Source organism: Aythya marila (genome assembly GCF_965140915.1).
Source record: "Aythya marila genome assembly, chromosome: 3".
Taxonomy (NCBI): Eukaryota; Metazoa; Chordata; class Aves; order Anseriformes; family Anatidae; genus Aythya; species Aythya marila.
This window is the reverse complement of record NC_139044.1, coordinates 5,083,191-5,101,510: the sequence shown is the minus strand read 5'-3', so window position 1 is coordinate 5,101,510 and position 18,320 is coordinate 5,083,191. Positions and strand designations below refer to the sequence as shown.

Sequence of the window (18,320 nt, the reverse complement as noted above, 5' to 3'; positions counted from 1 at the left end):
GTGGAATAAGATTCCATCACTGAAATATATCCAGTGGTCAAGTGTCATGGTTGCTAGAACAACCTTTTGGTACAAGCTTGAGCTTAATGTAGCCTTTGACCTGGCTATGATAGCACATATCTTCATGATGCTGTTCAGTGAACACAATCAGGAAATTTCTGTCACTGAAAAATATCTCGAGCCTACTTTTTTACTTACTTGTTCACTACTCTTCCAAGGAGGTATTTTGTGCATGGATCTGTATTCTGTAGTTTGCTGAATAACCTTGTGAGGACCTGGCCAACATGGATACAGGGAGCAATCATGCAGGGGAAGAAAAAGGGCTGCTTTAGATTTGCTCTAGTAATAACATCACAGAATACATAAACATGGCTGAATGTGGTGTTCAAAAGAGATGGTGCCCACGATTAAACTTGTAATACTTTCATGCCCTTCTGCTTTAACTGCTCCCACACTTCCATTGCGATTACTTAAGGCTAAGAAAGCATAATGATGATTTTATTTTTAATTATGTGCAATTTTATTGTTTGGCATTTCACTGAAGCTAATTACTTTTGTATCCATGGTGACAAAACAAGTGCTGGCACAAACACAAACACCTTGCTTTGGCAGCAGTTTTCTTACTGCGTAATTAATTGTCCCTTAAAATTAAAGGTGTATGTACCTCCAGTTTTGAAACAAGCTTCATGACTGACCAAATCATTTGTAGACTTTGAAAGTCTCCTGCAAGCTTTTAGTGTCTCTTTCTTTCTTTCTTTTTTTTTTTTTTTTTTTTTTTTTGTGTGTGTGTGTTTTGTTTTTCTTGGAGAAAACTTAATTGAAGTCAAATGTGGACTTAAATGAAGTCAGACTGCCGGCTGAACCTATTCTGAACATACAAGCTATCGGAAAAACACTAGGTACATTTCAGAGGTGTCTGTTCTCATCACATCACACAGGAACTACTACTGTTCTCCTAACAGCGACTTTATATTTATTCCTTGTGGAACAGGCGTGTGAGAAAACAATCTACCATTATTAAGAGATCAAAAGGGGCAACATTGGATCCTTTGCTATTTGGCACACTCTATTTAATTATCTTTCCCAGGGAATACATATGTTTATCTCCTACTGGTCAGGACATCTTGTGAGTACTAAATTGCAAATTCATTCATTTTCATCTCTATATTAAATACTAAAATTAAAAATGGCTTCTGTTGTTTGTGCTGTAGCACAAAAAGTGCTATTTCCTTGTTGGCTTATTTTTATTGCCCAAAAGGGACTTTGATCGCAGACGCTGAAGATGATAAGGGTGTTATATAGCCTGTGGATTTTTCTCAGAGGCTTACTGCTGTCTTTTCCCTTGTCATTGAAGCATTTGTCAAGATAGTTGTGAACTTCTGATATAGCAAATGAAATGATTCTTTACAAATATTGTATATGAGAAAACAACCATCTATTTTGGCCTTCAATAGTGTATTTTTTCTGCAGTGCTTATGGCGCTTTCAAGATCTGTGAGTTTTGTTTTGATCAGTTGGGTTACGTTCACCTGTCTTGATGCACAAAGTAAGTAATGTTATTTTTATAAATGTTTACGATTCTAGACTTGTTTTTATTGAAACAGGACAAAATTAGATTTATTAATTAATTAAATTTTAAGTTAAATTAGATTAATTACTGTCCCAGAGTTTTAAAATACTTTGGTCTGTTGATGGATAAAGCAATGATATCTGATTGAGCAATCTTCTTGGTGCCTATGGAACTGGACTTTACGAGGCTCTGTGACCACAAGTTGAAAACCATTGTTATTGTATGTATGGTGGGCTTTTACAAGTTCTTGTTGAACTTTAAGGTTTCGTTATTTTCTACCTGCAGCTGATATTGAATACGATACCTAGACTGAAGCTGAGTATGGCGAGGTGTAGTTCTGAAGTTGGGTTCACTTGTATTCCTTTCTGATGCTGTTCTGTTAAATTAAATTGGAGTAGTTACCACTTCCGTGCCTGGTATTCTTAGTACTGGTAATGACTCCATTAAAAGCTCTTTTCCAGAAAGCAAGAACTGTGTCATCCGTAGCTAAATCTGTGTGTGGAAAGAGGGTCTGAGTGCCTAAACAGAATTTTAGTCCTTCAGACTTTCTCTAGAAACTTCACAACAGTGAAAATACTGAAGAGTCCTTCCCTTCTCAGGGAAATTCAGGTTGGGTATTAGGAAACGTTCTTCACCAAGAGGGTGGCTGGGCTCTGGGGCAGGCTCCCCAGGGAACTGATCACAGCATCGAGCCTGCCAGTGTTCAAGAAGCATTTGGACAGTGCTCTCAGACATAGGGTCTGATTTTTGGGTGGTCCTGTGTAAAGCCAGGAGTTGGACTTGATAGTCCTTGCAGGTCCCTTCCAACACAGGACTCTTTGTTTCTGCTTGGTTCCAGGGAATTGCCAGGAATGGCTGAGCAAAACTTTTTCTTCTAGGAGATAAAAAAAAAAAAAAAAAAAAAAAGAGCAATACAAGCTTTTATTTTATTATTGAATTTCCTTTATTAATTCCTTTATTAAGCTACATTGTAACATTTAAACCAATTCCAAGCTTCCAGCTTTCTGATCTTTTTCAGTGGTACACAGCCTTGCTTTCCAAAGTAGGCTTTTCAATATGTAGATATGGAGGCAGCGAATTACTCCTGTGAACAGCAGCTACTCATTGTAGAAGTATTCTTTAGGAGTTTGTTCAGTTACTTGTGTAAAAATCTGTCCATTGCTCCCTTATAAAAGAGATTCTGTAGGGTGGTGCAAATCTGAGGGCATCAGCCTAATGGGCGGAAATAGTCCTCTATTTCTTTTACTAGTTATTGATTTGAATACACAGTAAGAGTGACAAGGAGAAGAGCAGGGACATGCTTAATATTGATGCAAGCCCACATTAGGCCATGAAAGATGGATGCACAAGTATCCATCAGAACATAGCTTGTGCTACGGCAGCTTTGCTGAGTAATTCTGCCCAGGGAAGGAGGAGAAAATCTGGTGTGACTTCTCAGTGTATATTTGTAGATCTAGAAAAGAAGACCATCCCTTTTTATTATTTAGAGGATATGTAGAGAGGGTTCAGTGAGATACGGTGTAAATCACTTAAGAAAACTACTTCTTGGGATAAAACCATACTTTAAAAGGGCCATCTGCTACAAAAAATTAAGGAGTATAAATTTCAGGCAAATCAGTACCTTTATCCTTTTTTTCTTGCTAACAATTCAATGATGAATTTGTTTGTCTTTAAAGCTTTGTTGGGAGTAGAAAACATTTGCAAGGACATGGTCCAGAAGGAGTTTTGGTTATGATTTCCGCAAATGTTCAGTAGGACATTAATATACAGTGATTCATTATCGTTAAGCAATAAAGCTAAAGTTTCAGTCTGGTCAAGGTGCAAAGGAAGGACAATTCTCTAACTAGTCATTTTCTCAACCTTTTTTGATAGCTATTTCTCTTTAGCTTAAGCTCTTAACTGAAAAAGTTGGCAGGGGCAAGGATAGATTGGGGCAAGCCACCAATATTCATCTGCTCCAAATAATGTTGTGTTGTTTTAAACTCTGAAAATTATGTCAACCTACTACCATGATAAATCTTTCAGATGAATTTAAATCAGTGTGTACATGTTCTATATAGCATGAGACTTTTTTTTTTTTTTTTTTTTATCTCATGCAATTTCTGGAAATGATCCCTCTGTGTCATTTGTAAGTAACTTTTCATTTCCTTTTTAGAAAACACGGCTATAGACTGTGACACAACACCCACTCCACTCAAGCTGCCAACCTTGCTTGATAAATATACAGGTAAAATCATTATTAGATCCTAGAATTCTCTGATTTGGTCTCTAATGCACATAGTACTTTAATGCTTCACATGACCTGTAATTTATAGTAAAACTGTATTATTATTATTATTTATTTGTTTGTTTATTTTTTACAATAGTCTCCATGGCTGGATGGAGCAGCAGCCTAGGTGTCATACTGCTCCCTGCCAGTGGTGAATCGGTGCCTGCAACAATGGGAAAGTTCAGATGAAATTCGGTCTCTAATATGCTTAGTAAAGTAAATAAATATATATAAAAATTAAAAAAAAAAATAATAAAATTCTCTGTTCTAAGGATCTCACTGTCTGCATAGCCATAGCAGGCAAGGATGAAGGAAGTAAGTATAGAATAACATAGAGATGTTTACAGTTCACATTGCCCAGTCAGCCCACAAAAGCTGATCTCTTCCCTCTGACTTCAGGAAGAACCACAGCTCTGCTCCACTCCTGGAGCCTGTTCTGCTTCAGACTGGAGCCTTTCTGTAGGCTAATTTTTGGTTTCTTAGGGACAGTAGGGAGAGTAGATGGGATGCAGAAGAACAAGCAGGCTTACAGTACAGGGAACTCCAGGATCAATGCTGTCTGCTCCACGTATTTGCATTTTCTATTCTAGTTTTGTGCGTTAGTGTAGCGCGCTATTATTCCACCATTATTGATTATTTAATTTGTGCCACCTGATGGGGTTAACATTAATTTACCCCCACGTTTACTGTGCTTCCTTACCCTGTCTGGCAAGGTGTGCCTGTGCCTTGGAGACAAAATCACACTTGAGGAAGTACAGCAACGGCGTGTGAGCACAGGGGAGAAGAGGAGTAGACAGTATGTTGGTGGGGTTTATTTGTTTGCTTTATTTTTTTTCTGTGTGTCTGTGGGGGATATTTATGTTGCAAATGCAGAACAGGGCATAACTCCATCCTTCCTTCCACCCCTGACCAGAGAGGTTATTGCTGTTACGTAAAGGGTAGTGCTGTTATCTGTGATTACCTCTGTGTTACAGGTGGTCAAGATTTGTTGTGCCTGACAGGTGTACAGTGATTTCACAAGGCAAAGTCTAGGTTGTGGCAGAAGCACACCCTTCAGGATATGTGGTAACTCTTAGGACCTCAAGGAAATATGTACCAGGCCCATATTGGATGTCCACAGGCAGTCTTAAATGCTTCTGGCTTTCAACAAGATACAGAAAACACCATTCAGAGTAGTGCTTTTTTTTCAGCCAGTGTAGAAATGTTTTTGTAAGGGCATAACTGCTGTGTCTGACTCTAGCATGGGGATAGAAAGAAAAAGAAATGCCCTGCACCCTGAATCTCCTTCACTTAGTTTTTAAACAGCTAGCAATGAGTTTGGCCCTTTGTGCATATCATATGAATAAGTATATGTGCTGACTCAACTGTAATGAATAACCAAGAGGGAAAAACAGCTTAAATTATTCTAAGCACTTCCTAATTTGCTAGAATGTGGCAGTCTTTTTTCTGGACAGAATGCTATTTGTGAGGCAGCTACTTGATGTTTCTTGTCTAAATGTATGCAACTCTGGATGGAAGATTAGACAGTATGTCACCAAGCTAAGAGAGGTTTTGTTTTCAAAGAACTATTTCTTCCAACAATTTCAACAAAACTGCACACAAGAACGTGATACATTGCACCACTGCAATGCTCCTGAGACACAGCCCAATTGTGTTCTGTGCTTATTGTCATCTGGCTGGACTTTATCCTTGCATGCAGTTATAGCCCAGTATCTTTGGGCTGGTACCCGAGAATGTTCCAGGCACTCCCTGCTGTTGGAGGAAGACGAGCTGTTTGTTTCCTTCCTTGCAGAGCAGGATAACGAGTTTGCATGTGGGGGTTAGAGATGGGGCTGCTACAGTAACATTGCTGGCCTAAACTGGTAATGATGAAGTACAAAAATAATGGAGTGAGAAAAACTTAACTAGCAAGTTTCCTGAAGATCACAGAAGATATTTGAGATGTCAGGAAAGATTTGGGAGAGGAGAGGGATTTTTTTTTTTTTTTTTTCAATCCAGATCACATATTCTTTGAGAAGACAGGTATTATTTCATAAACAAAAATGTCTTGATAAATACGAGGAGGATAACTTTAATAAAATACAGTAACACCACACTGGATCGTTTACAAGAATTCATTTGAAACACACTTTCAAACATCTCTTTAACAAAGATCTCTTTAACAAAGCAAGTAACATACTCGCTACCAAAACAATAGGGAGTTTAATCTGAGTCATGATAATTACAAATAACAAATTCTAATATTTTCAAGACAAGAAATGTTTGGTTGTAGAAAAATTGCATTTAAAGTGATTCAAAGGTTGTGGTATTCAATGTTTCAGTATTTTGTACATATAAGAATAGATTAAAGGAGAAGACATATACTTACTATTCTGAATCAAAATCAACCTTTAAACAACAAGCCTGAATCCAGATTCACGCTGGATTCTGTCTGCTTGCTAGACGGAAATAAATTGATCTCACTAATTAGATAGCAATCTAATTTATTACATTTTCTCTTATAGGTGATATAGAATGGATTACAAATATTCCACCCAACGTAAATTTGAGATTAGGAGAATATTTGTTCCCCGAACACTTACCGTATGTGGAGCTAGTGCACGTTCCTGGTTCTACTAATGCAACAGTGAAGACTCGTCAGCCACTGGATGTTGATGTTCTTGAGGTAATCCTTTCTCTGCATGTAAAATCTAGATACAAATGTTTTCTCTACAGGTGAGAAAAGCAGTCTAAGGCATAAATCTTACGTATTCGTTCTTTCATGATACTGGTGGTTGTTCCAAAAAATTACTCATCTGAAATAACAACATAGACTTCAGTGCCTACTTCTCAGTAATATCTATGTTAAATTCCTTCAATTTCCTGTAGCCGTAAATCTCAGTAGGATCTGACAGTCAAGATGGTTCTTTAAGAGAATTTTGTAATAAAAGTTGTAAATACTCGGTTAAGATAGGTGTCATTTTTCCTAATATTTATCTCCTAGTAACACGAATTATTTGATCAAAGTGGGACAAATCAGATATAATTTGGTAAAAGGCAATCCTTAATCCTATGAATATTTATATAAACATTTAACTGCACACAAAAATAGATCGATTGGCCTCTGTTGGCTGATGTGCAAAAGGAATCAGTCCCCTTCTTCCTAGGCCATGCTTGCTCTGTAGGACTACCAGTGATCTATAAAGTAATACTAATGTTTTTTCCTCAGTGAATTTGCCTCTGAACATGAAACTTGTATAGTTCTGCAGAGTAACCCGAGGCTGCTTTTTGTACAAGTATTATTTCAGACCAGCACTGGACTTGGCAGGATTCAACCATACAAAACCCACAGTTTTAAAAAAACAGCATTACAATTGAGATTTCTAATTGATGAAAATATATTACAATATTAACACTTTCATTGCTCATTTGGATATTTTTCTAAATGGACTAAAACATTTTCTTGACAACTTTATGACACTTTTTATGCTTGTTATGAATATTGTCCATTTCCCTGTCAATTTTCTATTAGGGAGAATAGCCAGGATATGGCTGGTGAGATCTGCATGGACAAATGCCAGTAGTACATGTAGATGAATGGCAGCCAGTTAAACATTACAATTAATAATCTGTAATGAACTTGCAGTATATTATAAACAATTGGTTTTGGTACAGCATATTGAAATGTAAACCTCAGTTAAAGTATGCTCATGTAACAGAATCAGATGAACAATTCACTGTCAACTCAGCATGGCATGTCTGAAGATTCAAGTACTAGAAGTGGTTTTGTATAACTTTACAATGTATATGTTGACATAAAGATTCTTTGACAAACGTATTAGGAATTAATTGATGATATTATTCATTTGCTCGTTTGTTAATTTTTAGAGTGCCAATCTCTTTTACGCTGTTGTTTGCCAAAGAACTGGAATGGTAAGTAAAAGTTTTGTAATCAACAGTATTTTTTGTCTAAGTTTAATCCAAACTATTATTTTCTGAAATACTATTTCATTTAAAGGTATCATGCAGGGAGTTAAGAACATCTTATAGAAGATATGTTTTTTAAAGTTGCCAATTGGAATGAGTGTTTTTGTTCTCAGGTAAATTAAAAAAAAAAAAAAAGTTAATTTCAAAGTATTTCACAAAGTTTCTACTGCACTGTTAGAAGTGGTAGTCTGACTCTTTCATTACAGAGTTTTTAAAACTGAGGGATTGTCTCTTTGAAGGTCTCACTTTATATGATGAAGTTAAATATTAGTTGTATGCTGCTGCCTTATTGCTGTCACTTCTAATGTGTCTTTTGTTTCCATTATGAAGTCTGAGGTAGTGAATGCACGGGATGTATCATTACAAGATATTAATGACCATTCTCCAGAATTTCTGAAAAGTCAGTATAACACTTCAGTATCCGAGGTGGGTTACAGCACCTGTTAATAATTTTTCATGTGGTGTTTTGAAATTACTTTCTGGGGCCAAAACATGTAAGGTTCTAATGCAACCACATAGATGTTTAATAATTATCTGCATACTCATGTGACTTTCCTATACCTTCATATGAGTGTGGAACAGAAAGGCTGGGCTGCGTGCACTCTTACTTGGAGGAACTGGGTGAAGAAGGAACATTCAGCTATCTGATCTAAAGTGGAAATTGGAAGTAATTTGCATGTGCTGAGGGGTGGCTAAGTTTTCCTGATGGAAGTTAGGAGGGATAGCAAAAGGGAGTTGTGACCAAACACTTGATGATCTTTATTTCTAGGTATCTGCAATAAATTTCACGGTTATAAAAGTGGAAGCTCGGGATAAAGATTTCTCATCTGATTTCAGCCTTATTACTTACAGTCTTTGGGTGAGTATCCTTTGTTTATCTGAGACTGTGAACACCAGGCTACATTTATAGCCTGGTACCTGATTCAAGTATAGCATCTTGTACTGTAATGTTATTATTACAGATCAGCAAAATTCTGTCATCAGAAAGACCACTTAAAATTAGGATAGTGTGATGACCACAATAACTTGTACCGCAAGACCAGCATAGCATGCAGTGAGCCCTGAATCTGTATATTAAAGTTTGAGAAATGTTTTGTGGTACTATCCAGCTACAGCTAAGGAACATTGTGGTACTTCTTAGAAACAGGAGTGAAACGGTTTCCCCTCTTTCTGAATTTTGTGCCAACAAGATTTCTTGTTGATCTTCAATCCTGATGAGGTATAAATGTAAACCATTAAAAAAAAAGATTATCTCAACCAACTTCAGGTATCTGCTGTGGAGTTCTCTGCATCCGAGCTTGCTGTTTCTGCTTCTTTTATAGTTTATGATGCCATTTATCTGATCTTGAGTTCCTGACCATAGGATGTGATAAATCGGATAAAAATTCTAATGGCACTGAGGGGAGAGGCAATAGAATGTGTTGAAGAGGGTCTGCATATTTTAGAGGTGGTGTTAGGCAGAATCTCTGGTGTGTCGTGTTCCCCCCCCCCCCCCCCCCCCCCTTTTCTTAAAGGATACTCCAATAATAAAGGTGGGAAGAGAAAAGAAAATGTATTTCATTATTAATCGTGTAAAACGTGTGATTGATTCATTTTTCAGGGACCAAACTCTGATTACTTTTATATAAGGGAAGGAGATGGAAACATCATGGTGAATAAAACTTTAGATTACAACAAGATCAACCATTTCAATTTAACAGTCCAAGCAAAGGTATGTTCTAAAATAAAATAAAATAAAATGAAATAAAATAAAACAACAAAAAACGAACCAATATATTATCTAATATATATAATATAGTGATATTTCTGTTGTTATAACATCCTGGTTTCTATAAATCTACAGCTTAGGGAGTTTCTAAACCAAAAGTTCTGTCTTCGTTTTGGCTCATACTGCAGGCAAAGTAGCACGTTCTTAAATATTTAAGCCCCCCTTGAATCTCCCCTTAAATATCAGCCCGAGTTTCCTTCTATGTCCATTTCTTTAAGTATGTGTCTAAGTACATTTATTCTTTGCTATTCTATCGTATATTCACCTGGTCACTCTGGCACATCTAACATCCTGTTACTGCTGTAGCTTACCATCTACAGCCTTTTTCTGTGTCTTTTTGAGATTTAAATATGCATTTGCCTTCAATGCCTTTTAGGAGTAAAAAAGAAATAAGTCAACAAAAAATCATTGTCTAGGAAATGGTACAGCTGCAGTACATGTACTGTTACTACATCCTAAGTACTATTCTGTAATACATTCCCGATACAAAATTAATACCTAAGAACAATTACCTTTTGATAGTATTATTAATATAATTGGAAGAATTTGATGAAGTGAGAGTTCTTGTAATAGGAATGTAGGCATTACAAAGCACAAGTATTAATATTCTGCTGTAGTTTCCACTGAAAAATTGCTCTTTCATCGCAATGTTTCTTATTTTCTTCTTTCTCTTGGAATGTAGGAAAAATTTGGAACTAACAGTGATAATGTCTCAGTAATAATTAATGTACAGGATTATGACACATTGAACCCCTATTTCAGACAATCAATGTACAATGGAACAATCAAAGAAAACAAGGTAAAAGCTTTTCACTGAATGCTGCAAATGTAAATAGATTTATTTAGAGAGAACACAGAGTTTTTCTCTCAAGGAAAGTTTCTCTTTGAGCTGCTTAAGATTGAGGGTTAATGGAAGGCTGCTTTGATTTGTACCAACTGGTGAGTCCCATCAACAGTAGGCCTCCAAGTACCAAGTAGAGAGCCTACATATTAAATGAAGTATCAAATTTTCTTCCACAGAAACAGATTCTTCTGTGGAGGGAAAAATAAATAAATAACAGAAGTCGCGACAGGGCTTGTACTGTAAACTTGGAAGGGTGATTGACTACCCATCAGTCCTGGAGTTAGCTGCCTGGTTTCAGTTTTAGATAATGTAATTCCCTCATACTTTATTACAATCAAGTAAGCAAAATAAGAATCTGAATTGTAAGCTGAGGTTTAGATTATATTGTATTTTTTTTTCTATATAGGGAATGTTGTAATTTCTATTTGGAATGTATTTGATTAATTCATGCTTCTGTATATATTAACAAAACAAAATCACAGTGCAGCATTATCAAAGTAATACACTAAAATTAAAATAGATCATTATTATTTGTATTATTTCTTTATCATTATCTTCATGTTAATCTATTTTAAACCACAAATGCTTTTGGTGTTATACCTTTGGTGACCCTTTTGCTGGAAGTTCATCTTTAATTATCTGAAAAGAATCCTTTTGGACCTTCTAAAATGGTTTTATCTTTAAAACAAACTGTTGCTTTTATTAGGGCTATAGTGTAGACTCGCATATTGTTTTCCCAGAGAGCAGTGGAATTGAGACACTGAGTGTTGCTAACATGAATGCCATCAGTGACTACTGCTACAAAGTCTGGTGCTTCTTAAAGCAAACATGGTATATCCATCAAGTATTTTGCTCATCATTTCACTTGGTAAAACGTGTATGACAGACAGATTTGTTTATTTTTTTCTGGATCCCAGTGATTAAATCATAGAATCATAGAAATAGCTTGGGTTGGAAGGGGCCATCAAAGATCATCCAGTCTAATCTGATCAGGTTGCTCAAAGCCCCATCCAACCTGACTTTCTTAAATCAAAATTGTGACTTAATTAATGAACACATTTAAGTTTCTGTGTATTATTTTTAGTTAATCAGCTGTGTATGTTTTCTAGGTGGGTCTTGTGGCTATTCTCCCAGAGCAGATATTTGCTGCAGATGGAGACTTAGGTATAAATGAAACAGTGGTTTACAGCATCAAATTAGGTAAGAGCTTTTCTTTTCATCTAGATATTCTGAAGATATGTCTGCTCTGAAAGAACTCTAGATATTTCTGCTCTGAAAGCTGAGTTAGCTTAATTTCAGTCATTATAGCAAGGTCTAGCTGTTCAAAAATGTTTAGATGTTCTTTACATCCTGCCAGTAAACAATTCCTGATTCAAAGTGTAAGTCAACTTAGATGCTTCTATTCAGAATTTCCATTTGAGACCATCTAGAAATATCAATTTCATAGGGACATTTTCCTTCTGACAGAACTGTTAAAAGCTTATGAGATACTTAAATTTGAGACTCTTGAAGTATAAGTGAATTTCTTAAATTGGACAGAGCGTTTGAAGGGGGAAAAAAACAAAAGCCTGGAATGTTTGCTCATTTTTGCTATGGTTGAGAAGATAACAGACAGAGAAGGAACAGATTGGACTTACTGTTGTAGTTCATTCTCATTAACCCACAGTATTTTGTTGCTTTTCAGTGAAACCCCCAGCCTATGACAAGAGCTTTTCAATCAATGCTGATAGTGGAGTATTGGAAGTAAAGACTGCAGTTGACAGAGAACAATGTCCCTCTCTTGTTGTGGGCATTACGGTAATTATTGTTTTACAGTTCACTATGTTAATAATGAGTCTCCATTTCATATATAAACTAGTATCAGAATCCATGTTGCTGTTAATAGTGTATAACATGGTAATGTTAAGGGGCAGTTGGCATCAAGGCTTCATTACACATGTCATTTAAAACATAGGATAAAGGGTGCCTTCGTTCACTGAACATATATGATCTCTTTGTAGTAAGGTGGAATGGCTCAATGTTATCTGGGTATGGAACTAACAGCTACAAGCCCTGTTTTCTAGGCAGCTCAGCAGGACAATAACCTCAAAACAGCTGATGCAATAGTGCTGGTTACTATTGAAGATGAAAATGACAATCCTCCAGAATTCTCAAAGTCAAGCTACAGTGTCTCAATTCCAGAAAATTTGCCAGATGGGACTCAAGTTCTCGAAGTAACAGCTTCTGACAAAGATGAGGTAAAATGACAGCATAGTTATGGTTGCTACAAATCCTGTACTTCTGAAATATACCATAAAATGCACTGTATAGGTATAGTGAATAGTGCTATAGATATTACTTCTGACTATCTCAGTATGTTTAACCATAACAAACTAAATTTAACTTCCCTGAGAGGGAGAGTAATGCATCCAAAGAGTAAATTTTGTCTGGTTAGGGAATGAAACTCCTCTGGTTTGCATAAGGTCCCAAATATGAAAGTACGGAAGTGCAAAGTGGACACAAAACTGCAAGTGGCCCCCAGCCTTGGTGATGCATTTCTTCCAAGTTGCCTACTCCTCTTTTTGTGGAGCCAAAAAACTCAATTAAATCAGAAGGTTAAATGCTCTCCACCTGGAAAATAAGAAGAAAATATTCTAAATGGTTGTCCTGTTTAATAACAAATACCATTTCTGTTTCCAGGGAGGCTTCCAGGGAACATTCAGTCTTACTCCAGCTGACAGTCCATTCCAGCTAAGTCGTGATGGGGTCCTAACTGTGAGGAACTCCACACTGTTGGATAGGGAGAAAACACCATCTTTTCATCTACAGGTATTAAAAATAAGCCTCCTCCTTTCCAAAGCAAGCTGAAGCAAGCAAGTGGTATCTAATCTGTCATGCAAAAAGGCTGACTCTCACTAAAGTGAATCAGCAGCTTGTTTGAAGAATCAAATCTGGACTTTGACATTAGAATTATCTGGAAGGAAATACCAGTACAGTGATGCAGTTTATGTGGCTTATAATTGCTGTTCGTCTTTCTTACTATTTTTAGAAAATGTGTTTGAACAAAGCAATAATTTTCCTGCGTCATTTTCAAGGTCACTGCTACAGATCATTTGCCACCATACAATAACACACAGTCTACAATCAGCATCATCTTGCTAGATGAAAATGACAACACCCCGACCTTTACAGGCACACCATATAAGCAAGTTATTTTCATCAATATGACTGCGGGAATGTCCATTCTTCAGGTACTAGAAGTACTAAATAAAAATGTCGTTTTTGTTTAAGTTGAATGTATGCACAAATCCTTGCGTCAATTTGTATTCTGGTCCTTTTGAATAAGGGATCTTTTCTGAACTCCTCTGAGTTTAAAAACAGTCTACCTTTAATTTAAAAACTTACATATTTTGGTGTTTTGTAAGCTCAGTGTCCTGGATGCTTTTATCATATATGAGGTTAGGGAATGAATGATAAAGGACTTTTTTTTATATATTAGATTCTGAATTCCACAAACATGAGACAGAAAATATTAATCTTGGACTTGGGTGTTTACAATGTGTTTAATGAAAACTGAATGTGACTGAAGTACAGAAGATGATATAATTGTAAAATTTGTTGAAAGGCAGCTTAATGCTGAAGCATTGTAGATAATTTGTAGATACAATCTACTTTTTGTAAGAGGGTAAATTAGCTAACCAAGCAAAACAGGGGAAACCAAGATTAAAAAGATTTCAAGAGGTGAGATGTGTAGAGAGTCAGTATCAAAAGTCATACCCAAGTATACTGACTTAATGGCACCTGATGTAATCTCTTGAGCAATCTACCTCCAGTGACTTTAGAATTGCTATGAAGCAGACCTTCTGAAGTATAAGCCTGGTGTCATTCATATAAATTTCATACGTGCAAGATTTCACTCTTGCTGCTGGAACGACAGTGGGTGTGCATCAAAGAGCAAACTTTCTTTGTGAGTTTTAACCCACCGATCACACAGGAAATAGATAAAGGCATAAGCGAATATTAATATTGCTATTTTCTGCTGGTTTTACTTGTTTGTTTATGTATGTATGTATATATATATATATATATATTTTTTACTATAAATCAGGGAATAAGAAAAAAATGATACTAATTTGTAAGTATCTGCTACATAAATAATTTTCTCTGCAGACTACACAGGAATAAGGAATTATGTGTTCCTTTATAATAGCATAAGAAACTAGAATAAAATTAGTTTTTCCCTACAGGTTGCTGCTACTGATCCAGATGATGGTATAAATGGACAGATAAGCTTTACCTTAGCTGGTGGCAATGATGATGGATACTTTGATTTGGATACATCCACAGGACGAATCAGTTTAAAAACAGTAATCCTACTAGGAGTCAATGAGTCTAAGGACTTTGTCTTGTGGATAACAGCTACTGATGGTAAGACAAGATTTTAGTACAGATCCACACAACTACCCTCAAGTGAAGGGGTTTGTTTTCTTTGGGAATTTTTGTTGTTGGTGGTTGGTTGGTTTTTGGTTGTTTTTGTTTTGTTGTCTTGAAGGAATGCTGTCAAAATAGGCTCCTAGACTTTACTTTAAAAATACTTGCTCTTTTTTCCTGACGATGAGAAGGTTGCTGTTTTACTCATCCGAAGTAATATCTCCATGTCTGGTAAAATTCTGTTTCCTGCTGATGCTATCAATTCTCACTTTGCTTGGTGGCTATGGGAACCTGCAAAATAACATAAGTCTCACACCTTCCTTTAGCTTAATTGTTGACTGGTGTTGCACAGGATAGTATTATGAGATTCAGGCACAAGCTAGGAGTTTATAATTCAGTCATCCATCAACAGGGAATCAAACAAAACTAAAATATTGCTCTGTGTTTTCACATCCATGTATGTGTAGAAAAACTAAGGAGATGGCAAAACCATTCCTTAGACATATTTATTGAGGGATTGAGGGTTTCTTTGGTTTAAAAGAATAACAGAGAAATCAGTGAACATTCATGATCTGAATAAGGACAGAGATAAATATAACCTAGGAAGGGTATCCCACTGCTGCTAACATGAACATCCAAAGTTTTTTTCAGCCTTCTGATTTTCATCTATCTGATTTGATCATTATGAGCTTTGTGTCTTTTAAGCATGGCTGTTTGGGTAAAATGGGTGCTGGAGGGAACACAGTTACACAATGGATGCATGCTGCATCCTGTGTTTGTCTGTACTAAATAGGTAGTATGTCTTGTGGTGTGTATCCAAGCACATGTACTAGAAGGGTAACATCCAATAAATGAAACTCAGATCTTGGGTAGGACCTCTCAGCAGTACCACAGTAGTAGCAGTAAGGATGAAATAAAAATATCAGTACAAGTGGAAAAGTATGTATGTATATATGTGTGTGTATATATATATATATATTAGGCAGAAGATATTTTGTGCATTTGTTGAGAGATCATTTTCTTTTTGTTCCAGGTGGGGTAATTCCAAGAAGTTCATCAGTGCCAGTACACATCACTGCAGTTGGAGATTCCAAACCCCAGTTTATTCCAAAAATGTATAATGCATCTGTGGAAGAAGAGAGAGCCAGTCCTGTTGAAGTAACAAGAGTAAGAATGACTATTCTTTACTTTATCCTGGCCAAAAGGCCAGGATAAGCAATATCAGATTATTTTTTTTCTTATCCTTTCGGCCAGGATAAGCAATATTGTCTCATTTGTTGGTGATATATCATGTCGTGGGGTTTTCAATTTAGCTATGGAATGGAGACTTCCCATTAGAGAACTTTCATAAAGGTATTTTCAAAGAGGACTCTAGAACTTGCTCCTGTTTTAATTAAAAAATACTTAGGCAAGCTGGCTACTACAGTGTACTGTGATAGCTCCTTCTTAGATGCAGTTCTGAAGACAGAAGGGAGGTCTAACACCAAATTGGAAAGAACATAATGTGTTTTAGTGTTTTGATTTATTGTCTGCCTGAGTTACTTAATTTTTTTTTTCTGTATTATTATTACTATTATTATTTGTAAAGGAAGGCAGAACCAAAGGTTAAATTGTGGTCTGATAGTTTTATTATGTATTATATGTATTTACATTTCTGTTTTTATAGTGTTCCAATAAGAAGCAGTCCTCTCCAGCTGTATTTTTGTGTACGTTGTGGCTTGATTCTTACTCTTAATGATTAAAATTATAAGACGAGTTTGGGCATAGTTAAAACTATTCTTTTTAGGCAGTCGTTTATTGGTTTAAATTAATTTATGGATAATATTCTATATCTTACACAGGTAAAATATGAATCTCTAAATCCTCATATACCAGTTACACTGAAAGTACTGACAGAATCAGCTACATTTGATGTCGATGTCAATGGTGTCATCTGGACAAAAACTAAACTGGACTACGAATCCCAGAATAGTTACACACTAAATGTTTCCTTGTCAGATGGAAGTACTACTGACTATGCTACCGTGTTCATCAAAGTTACAGATGTCAATGATAACCATCCTGTGTTTGGTGTAGTCGACACTACCCTTAATATTCTGGAGAATATGCCTGCTGGAACTTCTGTCACCACAGTGTTGGCTACTGATGCAGACAGTGGTTTTAATGGATTAGTGACTTATGCTCTGAGAGGTACAGAGGAAAAAATGGATATTGACTCTTCAGGATTAATTTTGCTGAAAAAGGAATTGGACAGAGAAATACAAGACTTCTATAATTTAACGGTGATTGCCAGTGACCAAGGCCAACCCATGCTTTCTACAGCTCTCAATTTAAGAGTCGTCATTGATGATGTGAATGATAACCCTCCAGTCTTCTCATCAAGTAGATATGAAGTGAGCGTCCCTGAAGACAAAGCAATTGGAAGTGAACTCCTGACAGTATCTGCTACAGATTTGGATGCTGGGGCCAATGCTCTCGTGACGTACAGAATTGTTAACCAGCAGCCTCCAACCTCCTCGCCAATGTTTCTTGTCAATTCGGCCACAGGCCAGCTCTCCCTGAGCCAGCAGCTGGATTATGAAACCACAAAGCAATTTGATGTAGAAGTGGAGGCATCAGATGGAGGGCAGCCAAGTCTCAGCACCAAGACACTTGTTGTTGTCCACATACTAGATGTCAACGATAACCCACCAAAATTTGATAAGGCAGTTTATGACGTATCTGTGCCTGAAAACATACAAAAGGGCAGTCCTATCTACTCATTTAGTGTTACTGATGAGGACGAGGTAGGTATCTGTTGTATAACTGGTATAGGTTGTTTTTCTTTAGTAGTAAATGACACAATTTCACTCCGCTTTATTAAAAGTTGTTTCTTTCTCTCCTTGCTTTATAAAGAAATTGCATATACAACCAATGGTGCTAGTGAACTGGTTTGGAGGAAAAGATTTCTGGTTTGCTGTAATTTAAAGAAGCATAAATGTTCCTCCCAGTTCAGACCCCACTAAACTGTGCTGCTGCTCCTTGCATCATGGGGATTGGCCTTAGAGAGCTTTAGGGAGGGAATGGGTAGCTCCCAATAGAGAAGCCCACAGAGGCTTCCTACTATCCCAGTTTCTATTTGCCTAAATCCATTATTCCCATAGGTCAGGTTGGAAAGTTTCATTTATTAAACCTTGCAAAGCACTTCCACTTCTTTAAGTCCTATAGAAATGTCAGGTATTAATATTTTGATAAAAAACGCATTTTTTAAAAATATTGATTATTTTAATCTTAAATAAACTATGTTTTCCTTTTAGGCTGGATTTTCTCAGGGATACTTTATTCATAACAGTACTTCATTTACTGTGGATTTCCCCGGAGTACTTTCATTAAGGAATGACACAGAACTGGACAGGGAGACTACATCTGGATTCACTTTGCAAGTAAATTTGAGGACTGACTTTGCAGTTTTAGCTCATTTCTAATTCATTCTCTTCTCCTCTTTTTGTATCTTC

The 18,320-nt window shown here is 36.4% G+C and overlaps 1 long non-coding RNA gene across 1 annotated transcript; it reads left to right on the top strand.

Annotated features, from left to right (window-relative positions):
* The first annotated feature begins 8,133 nt into the window (after window positions 1–8,133).
* On the top strand, window positions 8,134–9,466 carry LOC309876026. Its single transcript, XR_014317108.1, has 3 exons — window positions 8,134–8,230; window positions 8,574–8,663; window positions 9,405–9,466. It is a non-coding gene; the product is annotated as an uncharacterized lncRNA (long non-coding RNA).
* The last annotated feature ends 8,854 nt before the right edge of the window (window positions 9,467–18,320 follow it).